The sequence below is a fragment of the Pongo pygmaeus genome, chromosome 4, assembly GCF_028885625.2.
Source record: "Pongo pygmaeus isolate AG05252 chromosome 4, NHGRI_mPonPyg2-v2.0_pri, whole genome shotgun sequence".
NCBI classification, from domain to species: Eukaryota; Metazoa; Chordata; class Mammalia; order Primates; family Hominidae; genus Pongo; species Pongo pygmaeus.
Genome location: NC_072377.2, coordinates 91,067,086 through 91,080,411, shown reverse-complemented (window position 1 = coordinate 91,080,411; position 13,326 = coordinate 91,067,086). Strand labels below are relative to the sequence as shown.

General features: G+C 36.5%; 1 protein-coding gene and 1 non-coding gene across 4 annotated transcripts in view; one reads left to right on the top strand and one right to left on the bottom strand.

Moving 5' to 3' along the window:
- The window catches only part of RASA1 (RAS p21 protein activator 1), a 123,839-nt gene that overhangs the window by 88,544 nt on the left and 21,969 nt on the right, over positions 1–13,326 (bottom strand). The gene's annotated exons all lie outside the window — the stretch shown is intronic.
- On the top strand, positions 1,256–1,366 carry LOC129037651 (U6 spliceosomal RNA). Its single transcript, XR_008502889.1, has one exon. It is a non-coding gene; the product is annotated as a U6 spliceosomal RNA (small nuclear RNA).

Below are 13,326 nucleotides of genomic sequence, written 5' to 3'. Positions count from 1 at the left end.
AACTTGAAAATTCACTTATGTCCTGTTCAGCAGCCTAAGACTAAGTGGTTGGTACTAACAGCTGAGTCAATGGGTGACTCAGAGCCAGGACCGAGCCCTGCCTCATCTTTTCTGCCTTTCCATGACTAATGCCTCATGCCCACTAAGGTCAGAGACAGGACAGAAATTCATGCATCTGCCTCTTTGGCATATGTAGTTTTATACCTCTCAGGATTTTGTCACCATTTTTCATTTTCTCTGTTCATTAACTATGTGAATTTTAACCATATAATCATCTTTTAAACTTTTTCAATAACAAAAAAACTGAATATTTTCTTTTCAAATAAAAAGCTCTTCTATCCCCAACTATTGTATGCATTATTCTAAAACTCATTTTAACATCCTTACAACAAAATAATTAAATTGTAGACATTACCTTATAAATAATTGCGTAAGATTTCATCCAAAACTTTATTCTACCATGTTTCAACTATATTTCTGTCATTAGTAACTAGGATAAACTTACAAGCTAGGGAAGCTTTCTTGCAATCCATCTAACTCTTTTTATTTTAATATTTTTTTGAGACAGGGTCTTGTTAGGTTGTTAAGGGTGGTCTCAAACTCCTGGCCTCAAGCAGTCCTCCCACCTCAGCCTCCCAAGTAGCTGGGATTACACGCAGAGGCCACCCTGCCCAGCTTATGAGACAGATCTCGCTTTGTCATCCAGGTGAGAGTGCAGTGGCAAGATCAGAACTCACTGCAAGCTCAACCACTTGGGCTCAAGTGAACTTCCTACCCCAGCCTCCCAAGTAGCTGGGACCACAAGTGTGCCACCATGCCCTGCTAAACTTTTTATTTTTATTTTTTGTAGAGACAGGGTCTCCCTATGTTGCTCGGTCTGGTCTCTAACTCCTGGGCTCATGCAATCCTCTCTCCTTCGGCCCCTCAAAGTGCTGGGATTACAGGCATGAGCCAACTGCACCCAGCTCCCCGCTTAACTCTTAATAAGCAATACTAAATATCTATTGTTCTTGTTTTATTGGTCATCTCTTCACTACATATTATAGTGTCCAAAGGAAAAAAATTATAAGAAAATAGTATAACTCCTTAGCACTGTTGCCTCTACATAATGTTAACACACCATTCCCTTGCATACTGATTTATTCTTTCAACATCTATATAGGTTTCTGACTCCTGGAACAATTCACATCAACATCACACCTACCACCAGAAAGCAGGTGTCAAACATTCCCCTTCTTTGTAAGAACCATATACAGTACTCACTTCTGCAGCACATATACTAAAAATTGGAATTATAATAGAGAAAAGATCAACATGACCCCTGCTCAAGGATGACATGCAAATTTGTGAAGCATTCCATATTTTTAGGCACTCTTACCACACACACACACACACACACACACACACACACAAACGGTTAACTATGGGAGATGCGGGATATGTTAATTTACTTGACTGTAGTAATTACTTCACTACATATATGCATATCAAAACATTATGTTGTGTACCTTACATATAGACAATACAAAAGAAAAAAGAACCATATACAAACCTTATATGTAAGTACTTTATTATAGCCTTTTTGGTAACTATAAAACATCAGCATCACTGTGAATTAGAAATGGAGAAATGTTACTATATTTTACAAAAGGAAACAATCATGAGGAACTTAAATTAACTTTTCCAATATAGTGATTCACTAAAAGCATTAAAAACCACAAACTCAGGTTTTCCAAAGGCTAAACTTGGGTTCTTCCTCTATACTACTCCCACTGTAAGCACCAGGTAGACAGAAACTTAACTACTTGCTATTACTGTTTCTCAAAACACGCCCTGCAAAGAATGATCACTAAGCACGTAAGTTTAGAAAAAGCAGAGTTAAACAAGAAAGTTTGTTTAGTATATTAATGACTCATAGGCCTCCTGTATTTATGTCTAAGGTTGCAATTTTTTGAGTGTGAAAAATCAGACCTTGGCGATGACTTTGACCAGTAGGATATAAAGAACTCCCAGACGCTTAGTGTTCCATTAATGGAACACTAGGCATAAATAAGTTAATGTACATTCTGGATTTCCAAGAGCACAGGCCCAAAATGCAGAAGTTCTCAAATTATTTAACTGTCAAAAAGTCACACAACGCCAATTCCTTTAACTGAACAATGCAGTGCACAATTTAGGAAGTGTTATGCCATGCTTATAAAACAGCTGACACTTGTTAACTGGCTAGTAATTCGCTCTCTTTGTTCAAAACTGCTTTCTTCTGATACAATGTCTATCTCAATTCTCTAGGTTTTGATTAAATACATCAGCAAATATTGAAAATAAAGCATGATTTACTTTCAAATACACTAGGGTAAAAACAAAAAATCCAACCTCAATGATTGATTTATAAAATAGCTAAATATTTACTATTAAGAATAAAAAACATTATCAAATATTATCTTTTGCTATTCTGAAAAAACTACTCCCCTTAATTTGCTATCCCCTCTAACTACTCATTCTCTGAAAGGATGTAGCCTCCAAATTCCCACAAACCAATCCCTTTTTAACCCCTTTAAAACTTGTAACCTTTAAGCAGGCTTTAAGCCGCTGTCTGTCAGTTTCCTGTTCCTTCCTGTTTCTTCTTTTTTTTTTTTTGAGACGGAGTCTCGCTCTGTCGCCCAGGCTGGAGTGCAGTGGCATGTATGATCTAGGCTCACTGCAAGCTCCGCCTCCTTGGCTCACACCATTCTCCTGCCTCAGCCTCCCAAGTAGCTGGGACTACAGGCGCCCGCCACCATGCCCGGCTAATTTTTTGTATTTTTAGTAGAGCAGGGTTTCACCATGTCAGCCAGGATGGTCTCGATCTCCTGACCTCGTGATCCGCCCGCCTCGGCCTCCCAAAGTGCTGGGATTACAGGTGTGAGCCACCGTGCCCAGCCTCCTGTTCTTTCTTTACATGTAAGAAGATTAAAAGTCACTACTCCATCCTAACAAGTAAAAACCTGAGCAAACTGAAAAACCAATAGCTGTAGTTAGACCCTTCAGAGAAGTGAGGTCACAGGGCAAACCACCGTTCCCCAAAATTGAGAGACAGGCAGGCAGATAGAGAAAAATCTCAAGTTATCAGAGCAGAAACTCATAAGCAGAAACTTCCTTGGGAACCAGTGCCAGGGTAAGAAAGCTTCAACTATAATGACAAATTGCTGGAGACTCAGTGCAAACAAATGACAATTAAAAACTCCAGGAGGATCCAGTCATGTGAGGCCCTGACACTCTTGTGAATTTTACCTCCAGGAGCTCTACTAGGCCGTTACAGTAAATATTAGAGAAAAATCCCTTTGTGCTTCTGGTAGGGGGAAGGAAAAAAGAAAAATTTTGAAATATGCCAGAACAATCAGTTCTTAACAAGGCCTGCCTTGAACAGAAACTAATTTACCAGAGCCTAACCTACCTGTGGGTAAAGAAGTACTGTGAACAACTCCAGTTCACTTCAGCCTTTCACAAGAGGGAAGGGAAATACCAAATTCCAGCCCTTTCTAGCCATTCTGTCCCACCTAAAGGTAACAGGGATAAGGGTGGAGGACTGAGAAACAACGGTTATGTTCACAGTCCAGGAGCACAGGTTCACCAAAAAACTGGGACCTAATACTAGGACTACACAATGCCTCCCTTATAACTACATCACTAAAGGCCTATTTGCAGCAGTTCCTTTTACCTAGCACATCATGTATACCTTTCAATAAAAAATTACAAGACATAATAAAAGGCAAAAAACAGCTTGAAGAGACAGAGCAAGCATCAAAAACAGACATGACAGGAATTCTGGAGTTACCAGACCGGGAATTTTTTAAAACTATGATTAATATGCTAGGTGCTTTATGAAAAAGGTAGACAATATACAAATACATAGACAATGTAAGCAGAGAAATGGAAATTCTAAGAAAGGATAAAAAGAAATGTTAGAAATCAAAAGCAATGTAACAGAAATGAAGAATGTCTTTAATGGCTTCATTAGTAGACTGAACATAGCTAAGGAAAGCATCTCTGAGCTTAAGGGTCTAACAACAGAAACTACTTCCAAAACTGAAAAGCAAAGAAAAAAAAGAGAGGAAAAAGAAAGAGTAGAACATTCAAGAACTGTAGGAAACTTAAAAAGGTGTAACTTACACACACTGGTAACACAAGGAAACAATAATGACTAAGAATTTCCAAGTTCATATCAGACACCAAACCACAGATCCATAAAACTCAGATAACATTAAGACTGAGGCTCCTAAAAACCTAAAAATAATTTTTAAAAATCTAAGCATATCATATTCAAGCTTCAGAAAATCAAAAGCAAAGAAAAAAATCTTGAAAGAAACCAGAGGAAAAAAACACCCTGCCTACAGAAGACCAGCTTCTCCTTAGAAACAATGCAAACAGGAGAGTCGAATGAAATACTAAAGTGTTGACAGAAAAAAGAACATGAACTTAAAAATTTATACCATGTGAAACTATCCTTCTAGAGTGAAAGAAACAAAGACATTCTCAGACAAACAAAAATTGAAGAGATGTGTTGCCAGTACACCTGCCTTGCAAGACACATTAAAATAATTTCATGAAAGAGAAGGATAATGATATAGGTCAGAAACTCAGAAAGAACATGAGAAAACAAGCGAAGGTAAAATAAAAACTTTTATTTTTCTTATTTTTAATTCAGCTAAAAGGTAACAGTTCAAAATAATAGCAATGATGTATCTGCTTGCGTATGCCTATGTATAAGTGAAATGAATGACAAGATAGAAAAGGATGGAAGCAAGGAAACAGGAATATTTTGTTATTATAAAGTACTTACACAACCCATGAAGCAATACAGTATTATTTGACAATGTGCTTGGAAAAACTGTAAATGTATATTGCAAGCTCCAGGGCAAACACTTAAGTTAGGAAAAAAAAAGAAAAAAAAAAAAAAAAGGCCGGGCGCAGTGGCTCACACCTGTAATCCCAACACTTTGGGAGGCCAAGGCAGGCAGATCACTTGAGGTCAGGAATTCAAGACCAGCCTGGCCAACATGGCAAAACCCCGTCTCTACTAAAAACACAAAAATTAGCTGGGCGTGGTGGCGCATGCCTGTAATACCAGCTACCCAGGAGGCTGAGGCAGGAGAACTGCTTGAATATGGAAGGTGGAGGTTGCTGTGAGCCGAGATGGCGACACTGCATTCCAGCCTGGATGACAGAGCAAGACTCCATCTCAAAAAAAAAAAAAAAAAAAAAAAAAAAAAAGTAGAGGACAGGCGTGGTGGCTCATGCCTATAATCCCAGCACTTTGGGAGGCCAAGGTGAGTGGATTGCTTTAGCCCAGGTATTTGAGACCGGCCTGGGCAACATGGCAAAACCCTATCTCTACAAAAAAAAAGTACAAACAGTAACTAGCCAGGCATGGTGACATGCATCTATCGTCCCAGCTACTCAAGAGGCTGAGGTGGGAGGATCACTTGAGCCAGGGAGGTGGAGCAGTGAGACAACATCACGCCACTGTACTCCAGCCTGGGTGATACAGTGTCTCAAAAAAATAAATAAATAAATAAAATAAAATAAATATATATATATATAAAACTGATGTGCTCAAAAATGAGAGAAAAAATGAAATCATATAAAATACTCAATTAAATCACAAAAGACAGAAAAAGTACGTAACAAAAAGTTACAAAGAAATAGGGCAACAAACAGAAAATCGTAAGAAATATGGTGAATATAAATTTAACTATATCAATAACCACTTTAAACATCAAGTCTAATATACCAATTAAAAGACACTGTCAGAGTAGACCAAAAAACAAGATCCTACTATATGAACAAGAAACTCATTTTAAATAAAAAAACACATACAGATTAAAAGCAAAGGGATGGAGAAAGATACACCATGCTAACACTAATCAGAAGAAAGTGGGAGCAACAATTATATTAATTTCAGACAGAGCCAACTTCAGAGCACGGAAAGTTACCAGGGATAAAGAGAGGCATTAAGTAATGATAAAGGGATCAATACCTCAAGAAGACCCAATGATCCTTAATATATATGTACCTAACAATGGAGAGTAACAATAAAAAAAAAATTAAAAAAAAAAAAAACAGAACTTCAAGAGGAAATACATAAATGCACTATTAGAGTTGAGATTTCAACATGGCTCTATCAGGAACGGGCAGATCCAGCCAGCAATAAATCAGTAAAGACATAGTTTAACTCAGCAGCACTTTCAATCAACTGGATATGATTGACATCTATAGACTACTTCATCCAACAACAGCAGACTGCACATTCTCTCCAAGCTCGAATGAAATATTTACCAACATAGACCACATTCTGGGTAATAACACACCTTAACAAAGTCATAAGTATAGGAATCACATAATGTCTACTATCAGACCAGAGAATTAAACTAGAAATAAATAACAAAACATAGGAAAATTCCAAAGTACTTCTAAATAAACACATTAATCAAAGAGGAAATGTGAAGAGCAATTTTAAAATACTTTAAATTAAAATGAAAATACAATTCAACACTTCTGGGATGCAGCAAAAGTAGTGCTTGGAGGAAAACTTATAGTGTGAATGCACATGTTAAGAAAGATAAAAAATCAGTAATCAGAGCTTCAGCTGGGAGCACCAGCACACACTTGTAGTCCCAGTTACCTGGGAGGTGAAGGCAGAAAAATAGATAGAATCCAGAAGTTCTGGACTGCAGTACATTATGCCCAGTAAACCTCCACGATTAGTTTGGTATCAACACCCCTGGGAACAGGATACCACCAGGTTGCCTAAGGAGGGGTGAACCAGCCCAGGTTGGAAACAGAGCAGGTCAAAACACAGATCAGTAGCGGGATTGCACCTGGGAACAGCCACTGCACTCCAGCTTGAGCCACATAGCGAGACCCTGTCTCTTAAATAAAATTTGTATATAATAATAATAATCTAAACTTCATCATAGAAAGCAAGAAAGAAAAGCAAATTAACTCCAAAGTAAGCAGATAAAGAGAAATATAGAAATTACAGCAAAAATCAATGAAATTGAAAACAGGAAATCAATAGAGTAAATTAACAAACCCAAAAGTAACTTTTCTGTAAAGATCAATAAAACTGATAAGCCTCTAGCCAGACTTACAAAAAAAGACAGAAGACAAATTACTAATATCAGAACTGAAAGAGAAGATCTTTACTAATCGCTACTGACCCCAAAGTCATTAAAAAGATAATAAACTAATATTGTAAATAAATCTATGTCCACAAATTTGCAAAGCTAAATGAAATGGAGCAACTACTTAAAAGACATAATCTGCCAAAACTCACACAAGTAGAAAAAAACAATCTTGAATAGACCTATATCTATTAAAGAAACTGAATCCATAACTAACTTTCAAAAACAGAGGGAACCAAATCCAGATGGGTTCACTGGTGAATTCTAATAAACATATAAAGAAGAAATAATACCAATTCTCTACAATCTCTTTCAGAGACATAGCAGTTACTTCCTAAGTCATTCTGTGAGGGCAATACTAACCTAATACCAAAACCAGACAAAGACATTACAAGAAAAGAAAACTACAGACCAATCTCTTATGAACATAGATGCGAACATCCTCAACGAAATATTAGCAAATTAAATCCAACAATGTACAAAAAGAATTACACACCATGATCAAGCAGTATTTACCAAGACTGGCTCAACGTTTTTAAAAATCAATGTAATCAATCACATCAGGCTGAAGAAAAATCACATGATCATATTAATAGATGCAGAAAATCCATTTGATGGTATCCAATATCCAATCATGATTAAAACGCTGAGCAAATTAGGAATAGAAGGGAATTTCCTCAACTTGATAAAAAAAAAAAAAAATCTACCAAAAAACCTACAGCTAACACCATACTTAATGGTGAGAATGTCGAAGCTTCCCCACCAAGATGGGGAAAACTGCAAGGATGCCTCCTCTTACCACTGTTTTTCAAAATCATACTCAAAGTCCTAGCTAATGCAGTAAAACAGGAAAGGGAAAAATGTATACTTATTGGAAAAGAAGAAATAATACTGTCTTTGTTCTCAGACGACAGGATTGTCTAGGTAGAAAATTCTAAAGAACTGACAAAAAACCTCATGGAACAAGCAAGGTTGCAGAATACAAGGAAAGCCACTGGCTTTCCTGTTTGTACAAAAGAAATTTAAAACACATTACCATTTACATTAGCAACCAAAAAATGAAATACTTAGGTATAATTCTAACAAAATATGTACAGGATCTATAAGAGAAAAACTACGAAACTATGATGGAAGATAACAAAGAACTAAATAAATGGAGAGATACTGCAAGTTCATGAATAAGACTCAATATTAACATGTCTGTTCTTCCCAACTTGATGTACAGATTTGGCACAATTCCAATCAATATCCCAGCAATTATTTTGTGGATATCAACAAACTGATTCTAAAGTTTTTATGAAGAGGTAAAAGACCTAGAATAGCCAACATAACAATGAAAGAAAAAGTCGGAGGGATTGACACTACTAGACTTATTATAATGCTATAGTAACCAAGATAGTGTGGTATTTCGGAAAAGGACAAATAAATCAATGGAACAGAACAGGAAACCCAGAAACAGACCCAAATAAATATAACCAATTGATCTTTGAAAAAAGAGCAAAGGTAAGATAACGGAGCAAAGACAGACTTTTTAACAAACAGTGCTGGCACAACTGGACCTCCACATGACAAAAAAAAAAAAAAAGGAATGTAAACACTCACCTTACAGCCTTCACAAAATTTAACTCAAAATGGATCACAGACCGAAATTAAAATGCAAAACTATAAAACTCCTAGACGATAACAAAAAAGAAAATCTAATGACCTTGGCTATGGTGATGACTTCTCAGACACAAAAGTCACAATCCATGAAAGAAAAAATGAATAAGCTGGATTTCATTAAAATTAAAAACTGCTCTGCAAAAAGCAACTGTCAAGAAAATGAAAAGACAAACCACAGACTGGGAGAAAAATATTCTCAAAAGACACATCTGGTAAAGGACTGTTATCCAAAAACATACAAAGAACTCTTCACAACAGTAAGAAAACAAACCTGATTTTAAAATGGGCAAAAGACCTGAACAGACATCTCACCAAAGAAGATATAAAGATGGCAAATAAACACATGAAAAGATGTTCAATATCATATGCATTAGACCATTCTTGCATGGCTATAAAGAAATACCTGAGCCTGGGTAATTTATAAGTGGTTTAACTGGCTCATGGTTCTGCAGGCTGTGTAGGAAGCATGGTGTCAGCATCTGCTCAGCTTCTGGGTAGGCTCAGGAAGCTTTTACTCATGGTGGAAGGCAAAGCGGGAACAAAATATTACATGATGTTTTGTGAAAGCAGAGCAAGAGTGAGTAGCGGGCAAGGTGCCACACTTTACAACAACCAGACCTCGTGAAAACAAACTCACTATCAGGAGGATGGCAGCAAGCCATGAGGGATCCTCCCCCATGACCCAAACCCTCTCAACAGGTCCCACCTCCAACATTAGGAATTACATTTCAACATGAGATTTACTTATTTATTTATTTATTTATTTAGGAGACAGGGTCTCACCCTGTTGCCCAAGTTGGAGTGCCGTGGCACAATCATAGCTTACTGCAGGCTTGACCTCTCAGGCTTAAGTGATCCTCCCCGCTCGGTCTCCTGAGTAGCTGGAACCACAGGTGTGCTGACCACCACCTGGCTAATTTTTTCTTTTTTGTAGAGACAGAGTCTCAGTCTCATGTTGGCCACGCTGGTCTCAAACTCCTGGCCTCAAGCAATCCTCCCACCTCAGCCTCCCAAAGTGCTGGGATTATAGGTATGAGTCACCACCCGGGCCATAACAAGAGATCTAGAGGAGTCACATATCCAAACCATTATATATCACCATATGTGATTAGAAAACGGCATATTCAAACAGGATATCACTATACACCTTTTACAATGGCCAAAATCCAAAAATCTGGCAATATCAAATGCTGGCAAGAATGTAGAGCAACAGGAACTGTCACTCACTACAGGTAGGAATGCAAAATGGTGCACCCACTATGGAAGACAGTTTGGCAGTTTCTTCCAAAACATACTTTTACTATACTATCCAGCAATCAGGCTTCTTGTTATTTATCCCAATAAACTGAAAACTTCTGGCCACAAAAAAACCTGCACACAAATGCTTATAAGCACCTTTATTCATAATTGCCAAAATCCACAAACAACCACTAGCTGACTTGATAAATTATGGTGCATTCAGACAAAAAGAGAAATTAGCTATCAAACCATGGAAAGAAAGAATGAATCCTAAATGCATGTTATTAAGTGAAAGAAGCCAATGTGAAAAGGCTACATACTGTACAATTCCATCTATACAACATCCTGGAGAAGGTAAAACTATGGAGACAGTAAAAAGATTAGTGACCGACAGAGGCTAAGGGGGAAGGAAGAATGAACAGACAAAATATACAGGATTTTTAGGCAATGAAACTATTTTGTATGATACCACAATGTGGGATACACGTCATAAAACATTTGTGAAAACCTACAGAATGTACAATGCCAAGAATAAACCCTAATGTAAACTATGAACACTGGTGACAATAATATGCTAATGTAAGTTCATCACTGGAAACAAATGTGCCAGTGCGCTGGATGTCAATAGTGGGAAAAAGAGGGGTTGGAATATGGCAACTCTACTTTCCCCTCAATTTTGCTATAAAGCTAAAAGTGCTCTAAAAAATAAAATTTATTAATTTTTAAAAAGTGAACTAGGGGAAATAAAATTTTTGTGCCTATCTAGAAGTATTCACCATTTTACTCAAACTGCATTCCTGTCCCTTATACACCACCTTTAACCATTAAATCCAATGCCTTTTTTGATTTTGCATCCTCCTTGTCCTCATTGCCTTGAAATAAATCACTGTAAAAATGGAATACAAATGGGTAAAAATGCAAGGCAGAACGGTTTCACCCAGAACAAGCTATGTAACTTGCTAACTGTCACGAAACATCATTAAATAGCAAAAGTCAAGACGACTGCTCCAGGATATACAACTTAAACTCAAGTGAGTCAACTATTAAGAGTTGATGGGATATAAGGTTGTTGATCCATTCTAACAAAGCTCAAAAGTGACTAATATAGAAACCACAAGGACAATTTATCTATTAACAACAACGACAAAATTAAGCCAGGCACGGTGGCTCATGCCTGTAATCCCAGCACTTTGGGAGGACAAGGAGGGAGGATCACTCAAGTCCAAGAGTTCAAGACAAGCCTGGGAAATTGGTGAGACAATACAAAAAATTTGTATAGACAATACAAAAAATAAAGCATTAGATGGGCATGGTGGCATGCACCTGTAGTCCTAGTTAATAGGAAGGCTGAGGTGGGAAGACCGCTTGAACCTGGGAGGTTGAGGCTGCAGTGAACAGTGATTACATCACTGCACTCCAACCTGAGCAACGAAGCAAGACCTTGACTCAAAAAATAATAATAATAAAATAAAATACATGCATGCCTGCATGTATCTCTACCCAGCCTAATCTCCCCTACAAGCCTACTAAGTGGGGAGCCAAACTGTAATCCTAAGATTCTCTAATGAAGATTGCTAACTAATAAATTTCAACGAAATTACAAATAGAGGGAAAAACCACCATTTTACAGTATCATTACAAGAAAATAAATGATTCAGGTAAAAATAATCAATGGTTATTAAAACCAATGGGTACTTATTATTTATTAATTATAAAGGGAAAGGTATCTTTCATAATAGCAAAATCTGGTGGAACCCACCTTAACCAAGGTCAAACTTAGGTACATCATCAATAGTATAATTGACATCATGTGCCCCTATGTACTGAGAACTCATGACCTATGGCATATCTCTGCCAGTAATGGTTAATCTAACTATGAGAAAACAATCAAATACAAATTGAGACACATTCTGCAGAACTATCCTAAACACTTCAAAAATGCTAAAGTTACAAAAGAAATAAAAAGCAAAAAGGACTGTTCTAGATTAAAGGAGACAAAAAAGACATAACAATTAAATGCAGTTCATTAAAACAGACAAATATAAACGACACTATAGGAACAACTGACGATATATGAATAATATATTAATGTTAAATTCATTATATTTGGCTTTGTAGGCTATTGTCCTTATTCTTGGGAAACACATGATAATATTTCAGTGGAAAAGAACAAGATCTCTGCAACTTTTAAACAGTTCAGCAAAAATAATATATACGTGTGTATAAAGAGAAAGGGACAAACTAAGAAAGGGACAAACTAAAATGTGACAAAATGTAAAGTTACTCAGTATTCTTGCAACTTTTCTGCAAATTTCAAATTTTCCAACACAAACACTTGGGGTAAAGTTGAGCATGCAATTTGGACCCAAAAAAAAGCATATATCTAATAAAAACATTTACATAATTACAAGAATAACTCCACCAGAAACAGGTTCCATCCTTGGGCTAAAAAAAGCCCACTCACTTGAAATTAGATGACACCTGACAAGCTAACCCTTAATAAGGCTCCATTTTACATGAGTCCATTATGACCACATCGTTTGCTACAATCCCTATTATTTAAATAAGCCAGTATTACCAAGCAGGTACTGTCAGGTCTTTCTAACCAGAAAACTTGTGTAATTCATTGCACATTGATTTAATTGATTTCGTGTGGTTTAATTCTCTGAGAAAACAATTCTTTCCAAGTTGGTTTGATGACATAGTTGCTGCCACTGTTTGCAAAGGAATCTTTTTTTTGTCATATTACATCAACTTCAAGAATGTCCCAGCTGTATTCAGAAGAATAAATGAAAGTCTGTCATGTAATCAAGGTAGGGAGAAACGTGTCCCAACAGAAGAAATAGTAAACAGAGAGGCATAAAATTGCTTCTGGTGTATATATATATATATATATATATGGTGTGTGTATATATATATATGGTGTGTGTATATATATATATATGGTGTGTGTATATATATACACGGTGTGTATATATATACACGGTGTGTATATATATAGTGTATATGTATGTGGTGTATATGTATGTGGTGTATATGTATGTGGTGTATATGTATATGGTGTATATATATGGTGTATATATATATGGTGTGTATATATATGGTGTATATATATGGTGTGTATATATATAGTATATATATATGGTGTGTATATATATGGTGTATATATATGGTGTATATATATGGTATATATATACATGGTGTATATATATGGTATATATATACATGGTGTATATATATGGTATATATATACATGGTGTAT